Source organism: Sciurus vulgaris (genome assembly GCF_902686455.1).
Source record: "Sciurus vulgaris genome assembly, chromosome: 17".
NCBI classification, from domain to species: Eukaryota; Metazoa; Chordata; class Mammalia; order Rodentia; family Sciuridae; genus Sciurus; species Sciurus vulgaris.
The window spans coordinates 17,526,020-17,553,702 of record NC_136478.1 but is presented as its reverse complement, the minus strand read 5'-3'; the positions used below and the strand labels follow the sequence as shown (position 1 = coordinate 17,553,702).

At 44.2% G+C, this 27,683-nt stretch overlaps 1 long non-coding RNA gene and 1 pseudogene across 2 annotated transcripts in view; both read right to left on the bottom strand.

Moving 5' to 3' along the window:
• LOC306647488 (putative ATP-dependent RNA helicase DDX28) overlaps positions 1 to 27,683 on the bottom strand; it is a 112,642-nt pseudogene that overhangs the window by 16,245 nt on the left and 68,714 nt on the right. The window lies entirely within an intron of this gene.
• LOC306647510 lies at positions 197 to 27,410 on the bottom strand. The gene is made up of 2 exons (XR_013760112.1): positions 25,393 to 27,410; positions 197 to 508 (listed from the first exon to the last, which is right to left on the bottom strand). It is a non-coding gene; the product is annotated as an uncharacterized lncRNA (long non-coding RNA).

Here is a 27,683-nt window from a genome sequence, read left to right as displayed (position 1 = left end):
GTTTTTAAGAGAAAATGGCAAACATATAATATGAAAGTAGAGAAGGGGTTGAAGTGTAGCTCAGTAGTAGAAGAGGTGGAGTGCGTGTCTAGCATGTGCAGGTCCTGGGTTGAATACCGAAAACCACAAAAAAAAAAAAAAAAAAAAAAAAAAAAAAAAAAGATAAAGAAAACCCAGCAACAATGACAACAAAAAACCCAACTATCATACATTTATGTCTCTGAAAAAATGAACAATATATTTATTTTCATAAATCATCAAGTTCAAATATCCCTGCTTGTCCAATATTTAAATAATAGATTTATTTGAATTAGAATTTTAATAGGTATGTTATGGTTCAATCTCTAGGTTCTTCTTTCCTCTTTTATCTTTCTCATAATTTATTTTTTGAAAAAAATCATGTCCTTAGCATATTTTTCAAAAAATATTTTTAGTTGTATTTGTACTGTTATTTGTTTATATGTGGTGCTGAGAAACGAACCCAGTGCCTCACAATGCTAGTCTAGCACTGGGTGACTGAGCCACACCCCCAGCCCCTGAGTTTTTTTTTCAGTTTCTCACTTTCTGATTGCATCCCATGTTGACACTGAAAACGTTCCGCTACCCGTTGTTTTTCCTATAAACTGGTATCTGTTGGAAGATTTTATTTATTTATTTATTTATTTATTTTAATTTATTTTTATTGTAAACAAATTGGATACATGTTGTTTCAGTTTCAGTTTTTACATGGAGTAACAGCATACCATTTGCATATTCATATATTTACAGAGAGTAATGATGTTTGACTCATTCCGTTATTTTTTTCCTTTCCCCCCACCCCTCCCACCTCTCTTTTCCCTCTATACAGTCCCTCCTTCCTCCATTCTATCTCCCTTCCACCCCCCATTATGTGTCATCATCCGCTTATCAGTGAGATCATTCCTCTTTTGGATTTTTGAGATTGGATTATCTCACTTAACATGATATTCTCCAATTTCATCCATTTGCCTGCAAATGCCATAATTTTATTATTCTTTATAGCTGAGTAATATTCCATTGTATATATATACCACAGTTTCTTTATCCATTCATCAATTGAAGGGCATCTAGGTTGGTTCCATAGTCTGGCTATTGTGAATTGAGCCACTATGAACATTGATGTCGCTGTATCTCTGTAGTATGCTGATTTTAAGTCCTTTGGGTATAGGCCGAGGAGTGGGATAGCTGGGTCAAATGGTAGGTCCATTCCAAGTTTTCTAAGGAATCTCCACACTGCTTTCCAGAGTGGCTGCACTAATTTGCAGTCCCACCAGCAATGAATGAGTGTACCTTTTTCCCCACATCCTCGCCAACACCTATTGTTGCTTGTATTCTTGATAATCGCCATTCTAATTGGGGTGAGATGGAATCAGTGTATTTTTGATTTGCATTTCTTTTATTACTACCGATGTTGAACATTTTTTCATATATCTGTTGATTGCTTGTACATCTTCTTCTGTGAAGTGTCTGTTCATTTCCTTAGCCCATTTGTTGATTGGGTTATTTGTATTCTTGGTGTAGAGTTTTTTGAGTTCTTTATATATTCTGGAAATTAGTGCTCTATCTGAAGTATGAGTGGTAAAGATGAATATAGATGCAAAGATCCTTAACAAAGTATTGGCAAACTGTATCGAAAAACATATTCAGAAAATTATTTATTTATTTAGAGATAGGGTCTTGTTATGTTGCTCTTGCTGGCCTCCAAATTATGGGCTGCTCTGTGGGCAGGCCTGGGACACAGGCCTAGCCTTGTGCTGTTCCTTCTCTGTGGACTGCCCCCACCCCCCTTCTCCAGGACCAACTGTCCCCTTAACTGCTGAGATAGACATTCCGCTGGTAACCGCCAGCACCTTACTGCCAAGGCTCACAGCAGGCAGAGTGATCTTTCTAGTATCTTCATCAGATTTCTTCACCACCCTGTGCAAATCTATCCTCTAATTTCCCCTCACACCTAAACCAAGAGCCACACTTCTCACTGTTGCTGACATGGCCCCCTGGGGTCCCACTCACACCCACTTCTCCAACCACAACTTTCCTGCTTCTCAAGCTTTCCTTCCTGGCCACACTAGCCTTTCTCCTGCTCCTGAGGTTGGTCAGTCTCATTTCTGCCTCAGGGTCTACCTGTGCTCTTGGGTCCAGGAATGCTCTCTCTTCAGCTCCTCCCCTGACTCTCTCACTAGCATCTCTGCAGAAATGCTCTCTCCTTAAAGAAGCCTTCTCTGATTATCTGGTTTCATGTAGTATTCATCACTCCACAGTGTTATTTTCCTTTTTTTAGACAATGGAACTTCAAAAAATATTCTTTAGATGTTGATGGGTATTTATTGGATTTATATGCCCTGCTGAAAATCAAACCCAGTGTCCCACACATGCTAGGCAAGCGCTGCACCACTGAGCCACAAACCAGGCCTCTTTTTATTTTTTTTAATGCCAACTATGCTTACTTGAATTCTTAAAAATTTTTGTTTATTGCTGGGGGTGAAACACAGGAATTTGCACACACTAGGCAAGTACTCTATCACTGAGCTACAACCCAGGCCCCTGACATTGTACCATATCCTTGTCTCACCCTTTGTTGATGGTGCTTGATGAGAGGAGCTGGGCTCATCTTACTCAATAATATTTTCTAAACACCTAGCACAGTACTTGGGATGTAAGAGGTGCTCAATAAAAGGTTGTTGAATAAATGGATAGCTGGATGGGTGGACATTTGATGGACCAGTGTCATCTTCTCATTCTGGCCCCTCTTCTCTCACACACACGCACACCACTTACACATGGAAGCACTCATCAGGTGTTCATTTTGGTTCTGGGAAGGGAGCCCCATTAGCCTCATGCACGCTAAAGCACATGCTTTCCAAGAGCTACACCCTCAGTCTGCGGCTCTCATTTGTTGATGAAGTGGCCTGGGTCCTGACCTAGATCAGCTAGGCATCACTGAAGAAGTTATCAGTTAGAAACTGTACCCGAGAGTCCCTTTTGAAGGTAGAAGGCCTTAGAAGACCAGTCCTCCATGTAGGAATGCACTTGAAGGGAAATGGGGGGCTTGAAGGTTGACCTTGGAGAAGCTGAAATTCAAGTCAATCACTGTTACAGAAGAATTTGTTGTGGAGTGTGGGGTGTATTGGGGCCCTAAGGGGCTGGGAGTAAAGGAGCATGTGGGGCTCAGGGAGGCATTGCTGCCTTTCCCCACACCATTCCTGCTGCAGGTAGCTACTGTGGCTGCAGAGACCACAGGTAGGAGGCTCACTGGATAAACACTGCTTTGAGTTTCAGGAAGCCTTCCCCTCCTGGATTGTGCTGATGTTTCTGTCTGTGACTCAGGGTGGATCTTATGGGTGGATCAATTCCCTGCTGGGTCACTTTCCCTCTCTTTTCACTTGCCTCTTCACGTGCCTAGAGAGCACAGTTCTTTTCTGTGCAAGGCGGGACTGCAGAGGATTGAACAGGGGAATGCCAGGTCTTCTTAAAGGCCAGCCTCAGCCATGGCATGTTCAAATGCGTCTGTTTTCAGACTCTAGTTTTCTGAGCTTCGTTGCCTGTGTCCTATTGATTAGGAAGGGGCCGCCTGGCTGAGAAAGGCTCCTGCAGATTTACTAGGTTCTGTCTCCAGTAGGGCAGTGGGGATCACTTCAGAAGATGGATTAGCTGAACACATTTAGTGAAGACTAATTTTAAAAATTCATTTATTACATACAGAATCCTAGGTTGATAAGTTTATGTGCAAAAGGGAAAATAGATTTGAGCAACTGTATTGTGACAGAGGGAATTTGAGGTTCCAGTATGAGGCCTGCCTAGCTCCAGCATGCTCTGCTCCCTGCAGGGTGCTGGGAGGGCTGGGAGGCATTTCAACTGCTATTTCCCTCCTTTGTGAGGCTTAAATGTTAAGCACCAACTGGCAACCATGAGTGAATGGATGAGGAGAAGCCCCTTCAAATGGGAAGACTACATTTACAAGGAAGTCAGAGTGAAGCCAGTGAGAAGGAGGAGTATAAAGGATGGCTTTTAAATTCAGATCCAGTCTCCGCCAAGCTCTGAAGACACCAGTGAAAGCTGCAGTATTTGCTCATGGCAAGCAAAAGCAAGGTCCCAGCTGTGAGAGCACTGAAAGTCATTTGAAACCACCTTCAGTGATTCCCTCAAATTATTGCTATGTTTGAATGACTTTATAGTTAACACAACAGCAACAATACAATTTTTATGTCTGTAAAATAAATATAGGAATTTTAAGTGGAAAAAAAAAAAAGATGCATTAGTTATCCCAGATAGGTGAATGTTTGTCCTCTGCACAGAGGCTCAGTCAGCAAGCTTCTGTGCCATTGGTCTCTTGTCACTCTGGTGTAAGACACGAATTTTGGGGCTAGGGCGACCCAGGGTCTTTTCCACCTCTGATGGAGCATGGTGTTTCTTTTTTTTTTTTTTTTTCTTTCTTTTTTTAAAATTTATCTTTATTGTAAACAAATGGGATACATGTTGTTTCAGTTTCAGTTTGTACATGGAGTAACAGCATACCATTTGCATATTCATATATTTACATAGAGTAATGATGTTTGACTCATTCCGTTATTTTTTTCCTTCCCCCCCACCCGTCCCCCCTCTCTTTTCCCTCTATACAGTCCCTCCTTCCTCCATTCTTGTCCCCCTCCCACCCCCCATTATGTGTCATCATCCGCTTATCAGTGAGATCATTTGTCTTTTGGATTTTTTAGATTGGCTTATCTCACTTAGCATGATATTCTCCAATTTCATCCATTTGCCTGCAAGTGCCATAATTTTATTATTCTTTATGGCTAAGTAGTATTCCATTGTATATATATACCACAGTTTCTTTATCCATTCATCAATTGAAGGACATCTAGGTTGGTTCCACATTCTGACAATTGTGAATTGAGCCGCTATGAACCTTGATGTGGCTGTATCTCTGTAGTGTGCTGATTTTAAGTCCTTTGGGTGTAGGCTGAGGAGTGGGATAGCTGGGTCAAATGGTAGGTCCATTCCAAATTTTCTAAGCAATCTCCACACTGCTTTCCAGAGTGGCTGCACTAATTTGCAGTCCCACCAGCAATATATGAGTGTACCTTTTTCCCCACATCCTTGCCAACACCTATTTTTGCTTGTGTTCTTGATAATCGCCATTCTAATTGGGGTGAGATGAAATCTTAGGGTAGTTTTGATTTGCATTTCTCTTATTACTAACGATGTTGAACATTTTTTCATATGTTTGTTGATTGCTTGTCGATCTTCTTCTGTGAAGTATCTGTTCATATCCTTAGCCCATTTGTTGATTGCGTTATTAAATAACTAAATTCTTTAAACATATATGTGCATTTTCTTTTTAAGTTTGTGGGTTCTGTGTTTTAGTGGTAATCTCAAGCTTTACTTTGAGGAAAATAGTCCTTTATAGTTTGGGGGATACTTCTTTGCTTTTATATACTTATATTTGTATCTCTTTAAGGAGAAATAGTCCCTAACAGCTAAAACCATCTTTCATGACATCTGATGACCCTTAGCTGAATATCAGCAACCTTTCGAAAGTAGAGTACTACTTTTCACCTTGAACTCTACAGTCTAGTCTTTCCTAGTTACTTATATTTCTCTGAATGTTTAATTTACTCCTTGCTTCTGTGTCTTTGTCTGGAAACTGGGGCCTTGGGACCTGGGCTTGGCATAATGTGGTGCTGGTGCCCCCTGGTGGTTGCAAGAGTTGCTCTGCAAGATGGCTAACTCCTGCTTGCCTGTTCTTTCTGGGTGAGTTCTCATGAACCCAGATAGAGACCCAGCTGTAGTATTAGGTAAGGAAATTAGCCACGTACCTGTTACGTACGCATTTCTATTCCTTTTTATACTACCAGAAGGATTCCAATGTCCCACCTGAGGAGACAGGTGTTAGAGTTAAACCTTTTAATAAGTGGGATCAGGAGAGAAGGCAGTGTGTTTTTACAAGATGCCCTGATATACTGATTATTAAAGTAATTCATTGTATTGCGTAGAACACAAGAAGTGTAGAAAATTGAGAAGAGGTCTGGGGTTGTGACTCAGTGGTGTGGCACTTGCCTGTAGGTATGTATGGGGCACTGGGTTCGAATCTCAGATCACATACAATAAATGAAAAAGAGGTTCATTGAGAACTAAAATTATACAAAAAAAAATTGTGGTAAAAATTATAAGGAGAACCAAGGTGTGATGGCAAACAGCAATACTCCCAGTTCCTTGGGAGGCTGAGGCAGGAGGATCACAAGTTTGAGGTCAGTCTCAGAAACTTTCCCGACTCTGCCTCCAAATCAAAATACAGAAAGGAGTGGGCACGTAGCTCAAAGGTAGAGCATCCCTGGAATTGGTTTTCCAGTACTGTGGAGAGAAAAACAAAAGGATGGGGAAATTGTTGATAATTTCCTTCGAACAGAAAGATTACCTTTATAAAGAAGGAGGAGGAGTATAAAGCATGGCTTTAATAGAGACCCAGTCTCTGCCAAGCTCTACAGACAGTACTATAAGGTCTAGCAGTTCCTCATGGCATGCTTAACCAGGCCCTGGGTGCAACACCATTGGACATCCTGTGAAACATCCTCCAGTGAGTCCCTGAAATTTTTGTACGTTTGAATGACATCACAGTCAATACACGGCAACAATAAACATTTTTATTTCTCTCAACTATATATAGTAAATATAACTGTGAAAAAGAGAATATGCATGAGAAGTTTGTTCTCTCCACAGAGAGGCTCAGCCAGCAAGCTTCCGTGGCCTTTGTCTCTTTCCAGTGTGGATCAAGCCTTGAATTTTGGGGCCACGGGTTCTCAAGGTCTTTTCTGCCTCTGACGGTGCACGGTGTTTCTTGGGAGCCCCTCTAGCTCTCTGATTGGGCTTCTCTGCTTGTTTCTCTGCTGCTTTGTCTATTTTGTCCTTGGCTGGAGTGGCCAAGGGAACATCCCCAAAGAGCCGGTAGCCACCAACCAGACAGTATGTCTCCCCATGCCAGCCCACCTGGGTTTCTCCACATCCTTGGTAGAGGACTTGGTAGTATGCAGGTGTAGGAGGAGACTCGGGAGGCACCGCTGCTGGAAGGAAACCCAGAAGCCATCAGTCACTTCCGCCTTATGCCCTTTGCCACCAGCACCTCCCTCTCCTGTTTTTTCCTGTTCTAACTGAAGCCCTCTTATCTGCTTGGCATCCCCAACACAGCCTTTGCCTGTCACCTCCCTGGATGTTTTCTGTCTCCTCAAGAGATGTTTTCTGTAAAGTATGTGAGTTCTTGGAGCCAATGGAAGCAGCATAAGAACAGTCAGACCTCAAAATGATCACCAACAGCACTTCCTCAATCTCCCCTTCTACAACTGAGACAAATTTCTGTAGGTCTCTCATTTCTGAGGCTTTAATTGAAATAACTTTCAATTTTGGAATACAGGGTCTAATATAATTTGTTTTAGAACCCCTGTGACGCTGAGAGCTTCTGTTGGGACCCATTGATAGAGCCTGTTTGAAACACACTGAATTGTAGCCTGGTTTTTATGGATTTTTCTAAGGCCTTTCTTGTTATGAGATGGTGTTTTGCTGTGTTTCCTCAGACTGTCCTGGAACTTTGAGCTGAAGCAATCCTCCTGCCTCAGCCTCCTCACTAGCTGGCACTGAGGTTGCACACCAGTGTGTCTAACCCTACCACAGGGTGTCTGTAGTCCATATTCCTGGACAGAGGAATCCAGAGATCCAGATCCAGATCCTGGGTGCCAAGGTCAGGCCCAATAGCCTTCTCCCCTCCACTTCCTGAGACATCATTTCCTCAGACCTCCAGTCTGACTACCACTTGCTCTGTCCCCCTGGCTCCTCTGTTCTTCCCAGCTGCATGGCACCACCCTTTCCCTCAACAGATCAGACTGGGCCGTGTGGGAGGGGCCCGAGTGTGTGTATCCCTGACAGTGTGGTAAAGGTGTCTGTGTCTGAAGGTGAGGTTGATGAGAGGCCAATAGCTCTTCCTCAAAGTGCTCCATCATTTGATAAGAAAGCGCAGCATGCTTTTGTAAGCGTCTTATGAAGGAAGGATGTGGAGAAAGCCTCCTTTCTGATTTGGTGATGGGGGTGTCACCATTTGGCTGAGGTTCACTCTGTTCCCCACCCAGATCCTTGAGCCCAACTCCTGTGCTCAGGTGATCCTCCCACCTCAGCCCCCAAGTAGCTGGGACCGTAGATGAGTAGCAGTGTAATGGGCTCTGAAGGAAGCATCTGGGGAGTCTGAAGGGCAAGACTGGATTGACAGAGATCAGGACCTTGTGAGCACTTGCCCTGAGCAGTGAGCACAAGCACTGTGGGTCCTTGAGGGAGCAGCAGACCTTTGGTCTCACTCATGGCCAGGGAAGTCCTGAGGTGTGATGGGCCAGCCCAAAAGGAACATGTGGCAGTCCAGTGAGGTTGTGTATTTACCAAGGGCTCCATTACAGATGCCTGGCCTCCGCCTACCTGCTGTACTGCTCTCCCAGGGCATGAAGACAAGTTAGACTGGGTATAAACGATCCGGTCAGACATTCTCTCTTGAGCAGCCAGACTTGCTAGTGTCTTGTAGAGAACTGGTAGGCAAGTTTCCTAGCTACCCTGCCATGGAAACGGTGGCTTGTGATGTCATCACGACCCACTGAAGTCACGAAGGAATGGGTGACTTGAGGAGTAGGTGTCAGATCCTTGGTGTTTTATTGGAAAGCAGGTTGAAAGTAGAGAATTCTGCCAGGGCCTTCCCTTCTGGCCTCTCCACTCATATGCTAGACAAATATCCACTGTCTCTGGAGCCCAGCTGGGGGGTGGGATAGGCCAAGACCACAGGGGAGCAATAGAAACCCAAATTCCAAGACTGACCTGAGAGTCATGAATCAATACAGAGACAGCTAGGTTATATGGCCCTGACCCTGAGCATTAAACTGTTGGAGGGACAGTGATGTGAGTGGATTAGGGGGTCAGGGAACTCTTCTTAGTTGTGGGCCTGAACATAGGTTAATATCGAGCTTGGCATGTTGTGATCTGTTGACTCAGAAGCCCTATGAGGGAGATTTTTGTAGTTTAAAGCCAGCCTCATCAACTTAGTGAGAACCTAAGAAAGTCAGTGAGTGCCTGCCTCTTTTTAAAATTAAAGAAATCCTGGGGATATGCCCTAGTTGGTTTAGTACCCCTGAGTTCAATCCCCAATGTACGAAATCAAAGAACCAAAAAATTGGAGATTGTTGAAAGCATTCCAGTAGGAAGAAATGCAAAGATGGGCTCATGTTGACCTCCTTCTGCCCCAGAGATTAATACTTTGGTGGTTTGAAGATGTGAGGCATTGGGTTTGATCCTGGGAACCACGAAGAAAACAAGAAAACAATTGCACCCCCTCCTTTGTACAAGTGAGGTCTGAAAAGGAGGCTTACAGGCCTACAGGGTTGCACATGTAGGACAGAGGTGTTCTGCTCATCAGTGGGATTTCTTGTTCATGTCGGGGCTCCAGATTTATAACTGATAGGACCAACTTGTCTCATTTCAAGATGGTGCACAGTGGCAAGGCTGTTCAAGGTGCTCCAAGGCCAAAGGAATTCTCCAGTGACTTTACAAACTAGGAGTGACAGGCCCATTTTAACCTAAAATTTGAGATTTGTTTATGACACTGTGACATTACAAAATGAGCACATCATCATTTCTTTCCCCTTTCTTCACAAAAGGCTAAGAGGCTCTGTGTGGGTATGTAGGCCCGCAATCCCAGCTTTGTAGGAGTCTTAGGCAGGAGGAACACAATGTGAGGCTAGTCTCAGCACCTTAGTGAGACCCTATATAAAACTAAAACGGGGTGAGAATGTAGGTCAGTGTTAAATCTCCTGTGGGTTCCATTCCCAGTACTGCATTAAGTAATTTAAAGAGGGAGAGAGCTGGGATGTAGCTCAGAGGTTGAGTGCCCCTGGGATTAATCCTTTTTACTGAAAGAAAATTGGAAAGAAAGAAAGAAAAGAGGGAAGGAAGGAAAGAAGGGAGAGACAGAGAAAGGAAAGAAATAAGGAGAGGGAGAGAGAAAGAGAGAGAGAAAGATAGGAAGTAAGAAAGAAAGAAGCAAAGAAAGAAGAAGAAAGAAAAAAGGAAGGAAGGGAGGGAGAGAGGGAGGGAGGGAGGAAGGAAGGAGGAAGGAAGGAAGGAAAAGTCAAAGAATAGGGCTGGGGATATAACTCAGTGGTAGAGAGCTAGCCTTCCATACACTGCAAAGAAAGAAAATAAACTCAACTGAGTCTTTGTCCTCCATGTGGCAATCTGGAGTGTGAATCATCAAATAAAATGAAGTCTGGCCCAATGATAATTATTGTTAAGTCAGTCTATGAAAATATCATTTATTGCTGGAAATGAACTGGCAGAAAATAAAATTCTGGTTTATTCTGCACATTGTATGTGAAAGACTATGCTACTTTGGTTCAATGCTCCGTTACTGCAATCCTGGCTAGTAGCTCATCTTTCAAGCCACTAGCAGCTCACCAGGCCCTGAGAGGCATTAAGGACAGCGTGGATGACAAGTGTGTTCACCCGTGCAGGACACCAGTGAAGATTCCTGATCCAGAATCACATTTGAGTGAATCAAAATCAAGCTTGCTGAGGCAACGGCTGTCTCCCAGAAGATGCCAGTCCTGGAAGGCTTCTCCTTCTGCAAGGTGCCAGGTCAATCTCCAGCACCAGGCTCACATCCCAGGGATGGGTCACAAAGCTGACAAGCGCACCTGACACCTGGCTCCCACGCCGACCCACCCTCCCTGCTCTGTGGATGAAATCTTGCAGGGTGAGGGGAAAAATCATAATTGACAACCAGCTCCACATGGGTGCTGTATAGGCTCTGAGAGGCTATGTCTGTGCAGAGCAGTATGTCTTGGAATCCCTTATGAAGCACTGGAAGATAGCTGCCCTCACTGAGGCTGGCATTTGTCCCTTGAAGACTTAGGTGTTTGAATTTGGGGTCATCCAGAATATATCCCAGCCAGCTGACAGTGCTGGGGCTGTTACAGAACACCTGGACAGTTTCTGAGGGTGCAGTCTTATCTTCTTTGTTACACTGCCTGAGGATCTACACCAACTCTGCCACCTTCTCTGCTCCCTTCAGCCTCAGGAATGTTTGTGTGACATGAGGCATGACACAGTGGAGCTGGGAGGTGGTGATGGTGGTGAGAGATCCTGGGCTCCCCACTTTACTCCACACCTTCTGGATCTCACGTTTGATCATTCTCAGCACCTTAGGGAGACCTTGTCACAAAAAGAAAGCGGGAAAACTGGGGTTGTAGATCAGTAGTAGAGTACTTTCCTAGCAGGTGTGAGATGGAGAGCACCACATTAAAATAAAAAAGCAAAGTAAAGATATTGTGTGCATTTACCACTAAAAAAATGATTATATTCAACAAAAAGGTTGAGGGATTTTGGTAAAGTACGCCAAAACAAACAAACATAAAGTACAAATTGAATAACCTTTTGTTTCTAAAGGTCGGGGAACATTTACTCTTTTTGTAAAATATATATTTAGCTGTTAATGTATCTTGTTTTATTTTGTATATGTGGTGCTAAGTATTGAATCCAGGGCCTCATACATGCCAGGCAAGTGCTCTCCCACTGAGTCACAATTGCAGTTGGTATCTTCTTATTATAATAGTCATCTTTGAAAGTTAATGATGGTAGTAGCAAGTGTTGAGTTGCATTAAGAAGGATACATGAGATATAGTTAATTTTTGTTATTCATACCAGTTATGTTCTATGAAGTTGCTGAGCAAAGGAAAATTGGTTTGTGAATATTGAACCGAGTGACCCTAGGGGAAATACAGGATTAGGGTTTTGCTATCTTCTAGTTACTTTTTTATCTCCTGATTAGCACCTAAACTGATTTTATGTGTGTATCTGTTCAAAGCTCTGCTGTTTATTTGTTTAGGCGCTAGGAATCCAACTCAGTGCCTTGTGCATTCCAAGCCTGTGCTGTACCATGAAGCTCTACTGACATCTGAAGCCAATATACCATTTATTCATTAACCTTGAACTCAGGAACCAGTAGCTCTATATTGTCATGCCTAACCCAGGCTAATGGAACACACATGTTTTGTCAGTAAGGTTCATGACAGCCTTCATGTGCTTAAGAGCATATAAGAGGCAGAGGAATCGCAAGTTCAATGCCAAACTCAGCAAAAGTGAACAGCTAAGCATCTCAGTGAGACTCTGTCTCTACATGAAATACAAAATCCCCTGGGGATGTGACTGACAGGTCCAGTGCCTTGGTACCCAAACATGAAAAAAAGAAAGAAAGAAAAACAAGAAAGAACGAAATACAAAATAATACCGGTCACCCAAGAGGACTTCAGCACCATGATTGAAGCCATTTTCTACAGTGACATCGTTAAGAAAAGTAAAAATTGAAGGGCTAAATATACTGTCAAAAGGATAAATTTAGTATCAGAGCCAAAATAAGGAGATAAGAGTGGCACCTTATTTGATCTTCTAGAGATGTGTATGTCAGGTGACTGAAGTTTGTTGTCACTTAGTGACTGGCCATGAATGAGTGGAAAAACCACATGTTTTGATTAGGTGTATAATTCAATTTTAGTGAATAGATGTATTTGAAAATAGGCAACAGCAAATAATAGTGAAGATTGACTGAAAGAGTACTCGTTCACTCCAATTTTGTGACACACTTTTGGTAATTAAGAAATGGTCACTTGCACCTCAAAGTGCCATCTTGCAGAACAATTTGGACCAGTATTGAAACACAAAGTTCAGTGTATGTACGTTTTTTCCAATATTTCAAAAAACTGTAAAAGGCTTGTAATCACTCAGAGAAACTGCTTACAACTCAAACATGCAGTTTAAGAAAGAATGATAAAGTGAACAAACCATTCCCTGGGTGGTGAGATGGACCATCATCAGCACGTCAGAAGCAGAACATCTGTGATCCCTTTTTTCCCTTCAAGGTCATGCTTTGCTGTGTTCACTTGCAGGGCTTAGGCTAGGCTGAACTTGTACCCCATGTGTTTGTGTTTTCTTGCAGAGGTGCTCAGAACAGTGGATGTTGTGGTCCCTGATGATGGAGTAGTCTTGCGCACCTGTGAAAGAGAAGAGAGCAGAGTGGTCTTCCAGATGGTAGGAGACCCCAATGTCAAGTGTCCTCCTGAGGCTTCCTGTGTGTTGGGATGTCATAAGTTAGGTCCTGTGCTGGCCAACATCGAATGCCTGAGCTTCCTCGCGCAGCAGTGGCTTCCTGAAGACTTGACTTGAGCATTTTTGGAAGGGTCGTTCCTGAGTGCTTACACTATGGGAGCCAGTGTGTGAACATCAGGCTGCCACAGTCTGTTCCATGCCTCCAGTCTCAGATTTAATTTACTTAATTACAGGAATCTTTTGCTTGGCGACATGCCTTGTATATTAATTTTTTCGAATCCCTAGCATTGATTATTTAGGTTGTGGAGTTTCTTTTTGTGTAGTCTGTATTTATTTCCTCTCAGAGGAACTAGATTTCCTTAAGAGTAGTTAAACTCTCTGTTTGTTTGTGTCTGCTTTTTGGTTCCAAAGATTGAAATCAAAGGTACTGAATCCCTAAGCCACATCCCCAGCCCTTTGTATTTTTTCCTTTGAGACAGGGTCTTACCGAGTTGCTTAGAGGTTCTCTAAAGGGATGAAGCCGACTTCAAACTTGCGATTTTCCTGTGTCAGCCTCCTGAGCTGCTGAGATATCCAGTGGGCGGTACTGCACATGGGCAGTTAAGCTTTTATGTTAGGGTTGCAAAGACTCCATTGCTCTGTTCTCTTGCTCTGGACATTCCTTGGTGCTTACTTAGAAATAACTCCCAAAAGATGTCCAGGTCTTGAATATGTTGATGAGAATGGATCGACATATCATGATAGAATCTTATTTTGTGGGTATCTGTATATTTTCTAGAAGATTCTTTCGTTCATGTTTTCGTATGACTGAACGTAATAATAGCATTAAGGACATTGTTTAGGTCTTCCAAGTTCATTTTCTTCCTTTCTCAGTGAGCTCATCCATTGTTCTGGCTTATTGGGAGACAAATGGTCCACACTGCTTGTGAGCATGAATGTGCATGTGTTTGTGTGTGCGGGGCACAATGGCAGGGAGATGGGCATGTATGTGTGTGCACATCTGCCTTCATCAGAGCATTGATTGGATGATGAAGCCTTTTGTGTTCCCAGGGACCTCAGATGCAGAGGGAGCCCTGGCTGTGGCCAGGCTTGTGTAAGTTTCTCCCTCTCCAGCTCCTTTTGTCTCTCCTGTGAGAGAAGAGGTCTTAGTATCACTGATGACCTTGGAGGTGAGCCACCCTTGTGCCTTGTGGCCCATTACTTTCTCTTTTGAGCTGTGAATAATTTTCTTTCCTCTCTATGACGTCTGAAGGCTGTCCTGGACCTCAGGGGTACTCCCTGTTCCCAGCTTTCAGAGACCCTCGTGTGAGGGCCCAATTTGAATGCTTATTCCTGGGATTCCCTTTGTGGGGATTCTCCTGACTGTGAGTCCTGAGGCTTTATGTCTCGGTGTTGGTAAGTCCTCTTGCTTCCTGAGTTAAGAAAGGCAGCAGAGTACCATGATCAAAGAGTGGGTTTTAGAGTTAAGATACACCTGGGTAGGAATTCTGGGTATCCTACTGGCTAACTGTGTGACGTTCGGACGTTACTTCGCCTTGCTGATAAGTCAGCTCCTTACTGTGTGAAATGATACCATTGGTACTATCCACCTCTGTCACAGGGCACGGCAAAGGAAATCAGGCATGTTATTTGGAGCAGAGCATGTCACACATTGGGAATGCCCAGTACATGTTGACTTTTGTTGTTGATGACAGTGATAGCAAGAAGGGACTCGGGCAGTAATTGCTCTTGATCACAGACTGTTAACTGTAGAAACCAGAGGATGAGGTCAGGGTCCCTTCTGCATTTGAGAGTTTTTGGAGTAAGTCAACCATGCAGCTCAACTTATGAAGGTAGTCGTGTAACTTCTCCCAGAAGAGTTGCTCTGGCAAAGGGCTCTTGTTCTTATGTCACTTCTCTGCATTGAGAAATGGTTTTCATTACCCCAGTGAGAAATCCTGCCCTGGAATTGATTTAGCATGATTGTTAGTTGGTATTCGACTTATCTGACACACCTGCAGTATGACAAAGTTCTCAATCCCTAGCTCTTTTCAGATGTGTATACACATTATGTCTTTTGTCTGGAACTCTGCTCACATGAGCTCTGTCATTGAGGGTGGTGTGTTACATAGACTGAGGCACACAGCAAGAGGTTCATAAGCCCAAACCCGTTCATGATTTTGACTCTACCTTCTTCCTCAAGTTGAATGTTTGTTACCTTTTTTTTATGTTTTTTCAGAGAAAGCGATGTAGCTGGCATTGATGTCAACATGGGCTGTACAAAAGAATATTCCACCAAGGTAAAGGATTTCTTTATGTTCCTCACAAGTATAGTATGGAGATTAAAGGAAGGTAATCAGATGTGACAACAAAGCACAGTGTCTCGTTCTTGACTAGATCCTGTTGTGGATGGGGAAAATGCTGGAAAGGATGTTAGTGGGTCAATGGGCTAAACTGGAACAGGGCTAGGCCTGGTGGCCCATACCTGTAATCCCTGTTATCCTGGAGACTGGTGAAGGAGGATTGCAAAAGTGAAGCCATCCTAGGCACCTTAGGCGAACCCTGTCCCAAATAAAATATGAAAGGCCTGTGGAATTAGCTCACTGTAATAACACTTTTCTGGCAATGTACAAGGACCTGGGTTTAACCCCAAGTGTTGCTAAGCATAGGAAAAAAAAAAGTAAAGAAAATACCATGAACAGTTCTTTGTCTTTTCATGAATAAAATTCAGACATATGGGCTGGGTTGTGGCTCAGTGGTGGAGTGTGTGCCTAGCATGCATGAAGTACTGGGTTCATTTCTCAGCACCACGTATTACTAAATGAGGAAAGTACACGTCTTCTCTACACAAGTGCAGATCCCTGCCCACGGCAGGAGTCTGGTGGGCAAAGCTATGGTCCTGAGCATCTCAATGTGTGTTGATAGATTTCTTGTGGCAAATTTGTTCACTTAAGTGCTTATGAGAAAAACAGCTCCATGTAATCCTTGTTCTGACTTTTTTAATATTTTAAAGAGTCCTTTTAAGTCTTGGAAACAAAAAGGATCTTCTTTTGTACATAAGAACTTTTTTATGAATAAATCAAGCATCCCGCAAAAAAGGAAAAGTGAGGCATACATTTTCAATAGTAGAGGATGCAGTGTAAATGTCATCTCAGAAGAGATCAGAGCAGAGGGCTATGGTAAGCCTGAGAACAGAGTGGAAAGGCTGCCCTTCAACTTGTTTCTTCAGAGGAAACTTGGTCCTGGAGGAAGACATAGAGGACTCCACGATGAGAGGAGTATGGACGCCACCAAGAGGTGGAGACAGCTGTGAATCGCTCATTTTGACCCAAGGACTTAGGAGGGGAGAGAAAGAGGAAGCCAAGGAACGAAAGATGGCAAACTTTGGTTGGAATCAGATGAGCTGGACTTGGACTTTAGATACGGTTGGCTTTTCTTTTGAGCAGAGAAGCCAAGTGTCTAGTAGATTCGACTGGCAGTAGGATAGAGGTGGGGAAGCCAGGTCTTGGCTCTGAAATGATTGGATGTGGGATGTTGGGAAGAGTGGATGGGATTGGGGAGGAAAGACTGGTGGCCAGGAAGCAGGATTCTTGTTTTTTTGCTGTGATCAGGAGCTGAAGAAAGAAGAGGTTTGGAGCCGATGATGAAGGAACTTGAGGTTGCTGAGTGTAAGGCATCAGAGAGAGTCCTACTGTGCTGTCCTTGGGAGCTTGTGGCTGGGTGAGCAGAAGGTCAGCAGTGCAGACATCGTAGATGGCCCCCTGGCTTACTCTCCGGAGTCAGCCACCTTGCTCTGAGGAGTCACCCAGGTTGACAGCAATGCTTGAGATCAGGAGGCTGCATCATAGCTGCCTGCCCGCTTAAAAAACCAGAGGGCCTCGTGGACGGTAGCTTCAAGGAATTTCAGAAATTTGAAACTGTCTATGAAGAGTTGAAAACTTATGGCTGTGTTTTCTATGATTATGTCAGTGTGTTCCCGAGTTATGTAAGGAGCAGAGCTGAAATCATTTGGAATGATGTACCTGATGTAGTGAAAAAGAACAATGAGCAGAATTTCTTACAGTGTACTACTGTTTACTTCAGGAAAATGGGGAATGAATATTCATGTATGTTGACTTTTTACCTCCAGAATATATTTGGAAAGAAAAGAAGAAAGTAGGGTCATTGGGCTACCCTGGGGAAGGAAGCATGGATTTTATTTGGTTTTCTATAGGTAGGAAATTTACAGTCCTGGGGTAGTGTTAAAATAATTATTGACTGGCACTAGCCATTTAGAAGAGATACCAACCAGTGTGCCGTACTGGCACATGCCAGCCAAATATGTGCTCTATCTTCATGGTTCAAAAATTGAAGGCAGATAAAAAGTATAGACTGACCTGTGCCCAGTGGTACACGCCTGTAATTCGAGCCATTGTGGAAGCTACGGCAGGACGATCTCAAGGTTTAGTCCAATCTCAGCAACTCATGTGGACCCTGTCTGAAAAAGGACTGAGCGTTATGGAAAGGGCTGCAGTAGCAAGGAAAGAAAAAAAGAATGTAGATTGAAAGGCTCCCATTCCTTAGGCAGGGGAAATCTTTACTCTTTTAAGTTTTCAACTTCCTATATTTTCAGTGTATAATATCTTCAATAAAAGAAAAAAATGAGGAAGGAATTAAGGAAATTCCATTGTGTCAGACTGCTGGGGAAGGGGCAGTGAGCTGAATTTGAGGTCCTGAGATTGCTGAGGAAGGGCTGGCGTGTGAGTGTGTGAGGTGAAGGGCAGATGGAGCTGGGTGAGTGCCTGTGCTTCCCTGAGGCCTGGAAGGTTCCTGTGTCTAATGCAGAGCTAGTGCCTCCTCCTCCTACCAATTCTCAAAGTGAGGCCCAGCATGGCCGGTGTGTGGAGACTGTTTTTGTTGTTGTTGTTATTTGGTAGCAGGGATTGAACCCAAGGAGGTTTAACCACTGAGTCATATCCCCAACATTTTAAATTTTATTTTGAGATCGAATCTGACCAAGTTGCTGAGGCTGGATTTGTAATTGTGATGTCCCTGGCTCCCCTTCTGGAGGTGCTGGCAGTCTGTGTGATTTAATGTTCTGATTTAATCTGTCATCATTTAACATGAGATTAAACTGTAACACCTGTAAACCTTATGGGCACATGTCATGATGATTCATTAGTATGCTGTGTATACTGCATTTCTGGTATTTGCTTTTTCACTTTCTTTCAAAATTTTAAGGATTCTCTCCACTGGCCTGTTCCCCTGATATACTGAACATTAAAGTAATTCATTGCATTGTGAAGAACACAAGAAATGAGGAAAAGTTCCGAGAAGTAGGCTGGAGTTGTGGCTCAGTGGTGGGGCACTTGCCTGTAGGTGTGTATAGGGCACTGAGTATGATTCTCAGCATGACGTAGAAATAAATAAATGAAATGAAGGTCCACTGAGAACTAAAAATATAAAAATAATTGTGGCAAAATTGTAAGGAGAACCACGGTGTGATGGCACACACCAGTAATACCAGAACCTTGGGAGGCTGAAGCAGGAGGATCACAAGTTTGAGGTCAGCCTCTGTAACGTTCCAGACCCTGTCTCCAAATGAAAAAAACAGAAAGGACTGGGCACCTGGCTCCAAGGTAGAGCAAGCCTGGAATCAGTTTCTGGTAGTGCGGAGAGAAAAAGAAAAGTATAGGGAAATTGTTGATAATTTCCTTCCTACAGAAAGATTACCTTTACAAAGAAGGAAGAAGTGTATAAAGGATGACTTTAATAGAGACCCAGTCTCTACCAAATCTGCAGACACTCCTATAAGGTCTAGCAGTTGCTCACCACATGCTTAACCAAGGCCCTGGGTACGACACCGTTGGACATCCTGTGAAACATCCTCCAGTGCATTCCTCAAATTTTTGTATGTTTGAATGACATCACAGTCAATACAAAGCAACAATAAACATTTTTATTTCTTTCAATTAAATATAGTAAATATAACTGTGAAAAAGTGAGGATGCATCAGAAGTTTGTTCTTTCCCAGAGAGGCTCAGCCAGCAAGATTCCGTGGTTTTGTCTCTTTCCAGTGTGGATCAAGCCTCGAATTTTGGGGTGAGGGCAACCCAAGGTCTTTTCTGCCTCTGTTGGTGCTGGACGTTTCTTGGGAGCCCCTCTAGCTCTCCGATTGGACTTCTCTGCTGGAGTCTCTGCTGGTTTCTCTCCTGGCCTCTCTATTTTCTCCTTGGCTGGAGTGGCCAAGGGAGCGTCCCCATAGAGCCGGTAGCCACCAACCAGGCAGTATGTCTCCCCATGCCAGCCCACCTGGGTTTCTCCACATCCTTGGTAGAGGACATGGTAGTATGCCGGTGTAGGAGGAGACGCGGGAGGCACCGCTGCTGGAAGGAAACCCAGAAGCCATCAGTCACTTCCGCCTTATGCCCTTTGCCACCAGCACCTCCCTCTCCTGATCCTTCCTGTTCTGAGTGAATCCCTCTTATCTGCGTGGCATCCCAAACACAGCCTTTGCCTGTCACCTCCCTGGATGTTTTCTGTCTCCTCAAGAGATGCTTTCTGTAAAGTACGTGAGTTCTTGGAGCCAAAGGAAGCAGCAAGAGAACAGTCAGACCTCAAAATGATCACAAACAGCACTCCCTCAATCTACCATTCTACAACGGAGACTAATTTCTTAAGACCTGTCATTGCTGAGGCTTTAATGGAAATCATTTTCAATTTTGGAATACAGGGTCTAATATAAATTGTTTTAAAACCCCTGTGATGTTGGCAGCATCTGTTGGGATCCATTGATAGAGTATGTTTGAACCGCACCGAATTCTAGCCTTGTTTTTATGGGTTTTTCTAAGGCCTTTCTTGTTTTGAGATGGTGTTTTGCTCTGTTTCCTCAGACTGTCCTGGAACTCTTGAGCTGAAGCCATCCTCCTGCCTCAGCCTCCTCAGTAACTGGCACTAAGGATGCACACCAGTGTGTCCAGCCCTACCATTTTGTGCAGACCGTATTCTGGGGCAGAAGAATCCAGAGATCCAGGTTCAGTTTCTGGGTGCCAAGGTCAGGCCCAATAGCCTTCTCCCCTCCACTTCCTGAGACATCATTTCCTCAGACCTCCAGTCTGACTACCACTTGCTCTGTCCCCCTGGCTCCTCTGTTCTTCCCAGCTGCATGGCACCACCCTTTCCCTCAGCAGTTCAGACTGGGACGTGTGGGAGGGGCCCGAGTGTGTGTATCCCTGGCAGTGTGGTAAAGGTGTCTGTTTCTGAAGGTGAGGTTGATGAGAAGCCAAAAGCTCTTCCTCAAAGTGGTCAATCATTTGATAAGGAAAGCACAGCATGCTTTTGTAAGCGTCTTATGAAGGAAGGATGTGGAGAAAGCCTCCTTTCTGGTTTGGTGATGGGGGTGTCACCATTTGGCTGAGGTTCACTCTGTTCCCCACCCAGATCCTTGAGCCCATCTCCTGGGCTCAGTTGATCCTCCCACCTCAGCCCCCAAGTAGCTGGGACCTTAGATGAGTAGCAGTGTACTGGGCTCTAAAGGAAGCAACTGGGGAGACTGTAGGGGAAGGCTGGGTTGACAGAGATCAGGACCGTTATGAACACTTGCCCTGAGCAGTGAGCACAAGCACTGTGGGTGAGGGAGCAGCAGACCTTTGCCAGGGAAGTCCTGAGGTGTGATGGGACAGCCCAAATGGAATGTGTGGCAGTTCATTTCAGATGCCTGTCCTAGGCCTACCTGCTGCAATGCTCCCCCAGGTCACAGAAGACAAGTTAGACTGGATATACATGATCCGATCAGACATTCTCTCTTGAGCAGCCAGACTCGCTGGTGTCTTGTAGAGAACTGGTACGCAAGGTTCCTAGCTACCCTGCCGTGGAAACTGTTGCTTGTGATGTCATCCTGACCCACTGAGGTCACGGAAGGAATGGGTGACCTGAGGGGTAGGCGTCAGACCCTTGGTGTTTTATGGAAAGCGGGGTGAAAGGAGAGAACTCTGCATGGGCCTTCCCTTCTGGCCACCCCACCCATATCCTAGACATATAACACTGTCTGTGGATCACAGCTGATGGTTGGGACAGCCCATGACCAGTGGACCAGGAGAAACCCAAATTCTGAGACTGACCTGAGCGTCATGAATCAACACAGAGACAGCTAGTTTGCATGACCCTGACCCTAGTATTAAACTGTTGGAGGGGCAGTGAATGTGAGTGGATTAGGGGTCTGGGAACTCTCCTTAGTCTTGGGCCTGAACATAGGTTATTCGGGCTTGGTGTTGTGTGATCTCTTGACTCAGGAGCCGTATGCGGGATAATTTTCTAGTTTAAAGCCAGCCTCATCAACTTAGTAAGACCCTAAGCAAGTCAGTGAGAGCCTGCCTCTTTTAAAAATACAAAAAAGCACCGAGGATGTGCTTCAGTTGTTTTAGGACCCCTGATTTCAATCCCTAGTATACCAAAGAAAAGAAAAAAATTTGGACATTGGGAAAAGCATTTCAGTTGGGCACAAATAGAAAGATAGGCTCATCTTGACCTCCTCCTGCCCCAGAGAATGATACTTTGATGGGTTGGAGATGTGAGGCATTGGGTTTGATCCTGGGGACCACCAAGAAAACCAGAAAAGAATCGCACCCTGATGTTTTCACAAGTGAGCTCTGAAAAGGAGGCTTACGGGCCTACCCAGGGTTGCACAGGTAGGACAGAGGTGTTCTGCTCAACAGTGGGGTTTCTTGTTCATATTGGTGCTCCAGATTTATAACTGATACGACAAACTTGTCACATTTCAAGGTGGTGGACAGGAGGAAGTCTGTTAAAGGTGCTCCAAGGCCAAAGGAATTCTCCAGTGACTGTACAAAGTAGGAACGACAGGTCCATTTTAACCTAAAATTTGAGATGTGTTTATGTCACTATGACATTACAAAATGAGCACATTATCATTTCAGTCCCCTTTCTTCACAAAAGGCTAAGAGGCTCTGTGTGGGTATGTAGGCCTGCAGTCCCAGCTTTGCAGAGGTCTTAGGCAGGAGGACCACAATGTGAGGCCAGTCTCAGCAAGTTAGCGAGACCCTAGATAAAACTAAAACGGGGTGAGGATGTAGGTCAATGGTAATGCTCCTGTGGGTTCCATTCCCAGTACCCCAAGTAAGTAATTTAAAGAGGGAGAGAGCTGGGATGTAGATCAGAGGTGGAGTGCCCCTGGGTTTAAACCTTATTACTGAAAGAAAATAGGAAAGAAAGAAATAAAGGAGGGGAAGGAAGGAAGGAAAGGATGGAGGGAGGGAGGGAGGGAGAGAGAAAGGAAAGAAGGAGAGAGAGGGAAAGAAAGGAAGGAAGGAAGGAAGGAAGGAAGGAAGAACGGTCTGAGGGGAAGAAAGAAAAAAAGAAAGAGAAGGCAAACAATAGGACTGGGGATGTAGTTAAAGGGTATAGAGCTAGCCCTCCATATGCTGCAACAAAAGGAAATGAACTCAACTGAGTCTTTGTGCTACATGTGGCAATTTGGGGTGTGAATCGTCAAATAAAATGAAGTCTGGCCCAATGGTAATATTGTTAAGGCAATCCATTAAAACATTATTTACTGCTAGAAATGAAATGGCAGAAAATAAAAATCTGTTTTATTCTCAACATTATATGTGAAAGACTAAGCTACTTTGGTCCAATGCTCCATTATTCCAATACTGGCCAGTAGCTCAACTTTCAAGCCACAAGAGGTCACCAGGCCCTGAGAGGTATTAAGTACAGCCTAGGTAACAAGTTTGTTCACCCATGCAGGACACCAGGAAAGATCCCTTATCCACAATTACATTTGAGTGAGCCGAAATGAAGCTTGCTGAGGCAAAGACTGTCTCCCAGAGGATACCAGTCCTGAAAGGCTTTTCCTTCTGCAAGCTGCCAGTTCAATCTTCTGCACCAGGCTCACATCCCAGGGATGGGTCACAAGCCGACAAGCGCACCTGGCACCTGGCTCCACAGTCAGCCCACCCTCCCAGCTCTGTGGATGTAATCATGCAGGGTGAGGGGAAAAATCATAAGTGACAACCAGAGGCTATGTCTGTGCAGAGCAGTATGTCTTGGGATCCCTTGTGAAGCATTGGACGATAGCTGCCCTCACTGAGGCTGGCATTTGTCCCTGGAGCCTTAGGGTTTGATTTTGTGGCCATCCAGAATATATCCCAGCCAGCTGACAGTGCTGGGGCTGTTACAGAACACCAGGACAGTTCCTGAGGGCGCAGTCTTATTTCTGTGTCACGCTGCTTGAGTCTCTGCACCAGTTCTACTGCCACTGCTTCTCCCTTCAACCTCATAAATGTTTGTGTGATATGACACATGACACAGTGGAGGTGAGAAGTGGTGATGGTGGTGAGAGGTCCTGGGCTCCCCACTTTACTCCACAATTTCTGAATCTCATGTTAGGTACCAGTCTCAGTACTTTAGGGAGACCTTGTCTCAAAAAGAATAGAGGAAAACTGGGGTTGTATATCAGTAGTAGAATACTTTCTTAGCCGGTGTGTTACTTGGTTTGATCCTGAGCAACACATTGAAATAAAAAAGCAAAAAATTAATAAATAAATAAGTAAATAAATAAAATAAAAATAAAATACAATAAAAAAGCAAAATAAACGTGTTGTGTCCATTTAACACTAAAAATTGATTATATTAAACAAAGAAGAATGGGGGGTTTTGGTAAAGGACCCCAAAACACAAAAAATTAAAGTATAAATTGAAAAATCTCTTGTTTTTAAAGGAAGGGGAATATTTACTCTTTTTCTAAAATATATTTTTAGCTGTTAATGTGTCTTGTTTTATTTTGTATATGTGGTGCTGAGTTTGAATCCAGGGCCTCATACATGCCAGGTTAGTGATCCCCCACTGAGCTACCACTGAAGTCCGTATCTTCTTCTTATAATAGTCATCTTTGAACGTTAATGATGGGAGTAGCTAGTGTCGAGCTGCATTAAGAAGGATACATGAGATAGAGACAGGGATTCACTGTGTTGCCTAGCACTTCAATATTGCTGAGGCTGGCTTTGAACCTTAAATAATCCTTGCCTCAACTTCCCAGTCTTCTGGTCCTACAGGTTTGGGCCACTGTGCCCCACCATCCCCAACCCTTTCCATTTTTTTATTTGAAGACAGGACTTGCTAAGTTGTTTAGGGTGACCTCAAACATGCAGTTCATCTGCCTCAGCCTTCCATGTGGCTGAGACTACAGGCATGCACCGCTATGAACAGTAAGGTAGAGTTGTAGCAGCCTCATTGTCTAGGTGGGAAAGGTGAGCTGTGGCAGGCAGAGAAACAAGTGATGCCCTCCTGGCCAGGAAAGGTGGGTTCCCTTAAGTCCCTCCACTTCTGCTCCTTTCTCCAGGAAAGCCTCAGTTTCCTTACATCCATCTGTTTGTTCAGACATCCTCTGCTGGTCAGCACTGGTGCTGTTCATATGCTGGGCATTCAATCGGTGGCTGGACAAGTGTGCAGTCACATGTGCTGGCATAAGCAAACATGGGTTTCAGGGGCACCAGTCCTGGGAGCCATTCTGACCAAAGAAACATCTGCACAGCATGTATGTCTGACATTTATCCTCAGGTTCAGACTTGCCATCTCTTTGGCTCGTGTGGCCTCCTCAGGTGTGAGGCTGTCAGAGGTGCTTTTGTAATAGTACGTAGTTGGCTGGCACCCCGCCCCCCAGAAGGCCTGCCTCCTTCCCTTCCATGGCTGCCACAAGCTGGCTTCCCTGTGAAGGGACCGTCTGAGCCCTCACCAGTTCCACGTAGGACTGAACATACAGCTGTATTTGAGAAGCCCTTGTTTTTTTTGTTTTTAAGAGAAAATGGCAAATATATGATACGAAAGTAGAGAGAAGGGCTTGGAGTGTAGCTCAGTAGTAGAAGAGGTGGACTGCGTGTCTAGCATGTGCAGGTCCTTGGTTGAATACCGAAAACCACAAAAAAAAAAAAAAAGTAAAAGAAAAAGAAAACCCAACAACAATGACAACAAAAATCCAAGTATCATACATTTATGACTCTAAAAAAATGAACAATACATTTATTTTCATAAATCATCAAGTTCAAATATCCCTGCTTGTCCAATATTTAAATAGATTTATTTGAATTAGAATTTTAATACGTATGTTATGGTTCAATCTCCAGGTTCCTCTTTCCTCTTTTATGTTTCTCATACTTTATTTTTTTAAAAAATCATGTCCTTAGCATATTTTTCAACAAATATTTTTAGTTGTATTTGTCCCGTTATTCGTTTATATGTGGTGCTGAGAATCGAACCCAGTGCCTCACAGTGCTAGTCTAGCACCGTGTGACTGAGCCACACCCCTAGCCCCTGAGTTTTTTTTCAGTTTCTCACTTTCCTGATTGCATCCCATGGTGTCATTGAACACGTTCCTCTACCCCTTGTTTTCCCTATAAACTGGTGTCTGTTGGAAGATTTTATTTATTTCTTTAGAGATAGGGTCTTGTTATGTTGCTCAGGCTGGCCTCCAAATTATGGGCTGCTCTGTGGGCAGGCCTGGGACACAGGCCTAACCTTGTGCTGTTCCTTCTCTGTGGACTGCCCCCACCCCCCTTCTCCAGGACCAACTGTCCCCTTAACTGCTGAGATAGACATTCCGCTGGTAACCGCCAGCACCTTACTGCCAAGGCTCACAGCAGGCAGAGTGATCTTTCTAGTATCTTCGTCAGATTTCTTCACCACCCTGTGCAAATCTATCCTCTAATTTCCCCTCACACCTAAACCAAGAGCCACACTCCTCACTGTTGCTGACATGGCCCCCTGGGGTCCCACTCACACCCGCTTCTCCAACCACAACTTTCCTGCTTCTCAAGCTTTCCTTCCTGGCCACACTAGCCTTTCTCCTGCTCCTGCAGTCAGTCAGTCTCATTTCTACCTCAGGGTCTTTACCTGTGCTCTTTGGTCCAGCAATGCTCTCTCTTCAGCTCCTCCCCTGACTCACTAGCATCTCTGCAGAAATGCTCTCTCCTTAAAGAAGCCTTCTCTGATTATCTGGTTTCATGTAGTATTCATCACTCCATAGTGTTATTTTCCTTTTCTTAGACAATGGAACTTCAAAAAATATTCTTTAGATGTTGATGGGCATTTATTGGATTTATATGCCCTGCTGAAAATCAAACCCAGTGTCCCACACATGCTAGGCAAGCGCTGCACCACTGAGCCACAAACCAGGCCTCTTTTTATTTTTTTAGTGCCAACTATGATTACTTGAATTTTAAAAATTTTTGTTTATTGCTGGGGGTGAAACACAGGAATTTGCACACACTAATCAAGTACTCTTATCACTGAGCTACAACCCAGGCCCCTAACATTGTATCATATCCTTGTCTCACCCTTTGTTGGTGGTGCCTGATAAGAGGAGCTGGGCTCATCTTACTCAATAATATTTTCTAAACACCTAGCACAGTACTTGGGATGTAAGAGGTGCTCAATAAAAGGTTGTTGAATAAATGGATAGCTGGATGGGTGGACATTTGATGGACCAGTGTCATCTTCTCATTCTGGCCCCTCTTCTCTCACACACACGTACACCACTTACACATGGAAGCACTCATCAGGTGTTCATTTTGGTTCTGGGAAGGGAGCCCCATTAGCCTCATGCACGCTAAAGCACATGCTTTCCAAGAGGTACGCCCTCAGCCTGCGGCTCTCATTTGTTGATGAAGTGGCCTGGGTCCTGACCTAGATCAGCTAGGCATCACTGAAGAAGTTATTAGTTAGAAACTGTACCCGAGAGTCCCTTTGGAAGGCAGAAGGCCTTAGAAGACCAGTCCTCCATGTAGGAATGCACTTGAAGGGAAATGGGGGGCTTGAAGTTTGACCTTGGAGAAGTTGAAATTCAAGTCAATCACTGTTACAGAAGAATTTGTTGTGGAGTGTGGGGTGTATTGGGGCCCTAAGGGGCTGGGAGTAAAGGAGCATGTGGGGCTCAGGGAGGCATTGCTGCCTTTCCCCACACCATTCCTGCTGCAGGTAGCTACTGTGGCTGCAGAGACCACAGGTAGGAGGCTCACTGGATAAACACTGCTTTGAGTTTCAGGAAGCCTTCCCCTCCTGGATTGTGCTGATGTTTCTGTCTGTGACTCAGGGTGGATCTTATGGGTGGATCAATTCCCTGCTGGGTCACTTTCCCTCTCTTTTCACTTGCCTCTTCACGTGCCTAGAGAGCACAGTTCTTTTCTGTGCAAGGCGGGACTGCAGAGGATTGAACAGGGGAATGCCAGGTCTTCTTAAAGGCCAGCTTCAGCCATGGCATGTTCAAATGTGTCTCTGTTTTCAGACTCTAGTTTTCTGAGCTTCGTTGCCTGTGTCCTATTGATTAGGAAGGGGCCGCCTGGCTGAGAAAGGCTCCTACAGATTTACTAGGTTCTGTCTCCAGTAGGGCAGTGGGGATCACTTCAGAAGATGGATTAGCTGAACACATTTACTGAAGACTAGTTTTAAAAATTCATTTATTACATACAGAATCCTAGGTTGATATAGTTAATATGCATAAGGGAAAATAGATTTGAGCAACTGTATTGTGACAGAGGGAATTTGAGGTTCCAGTATGAGGCCTGCCTAGCTCCAGCATG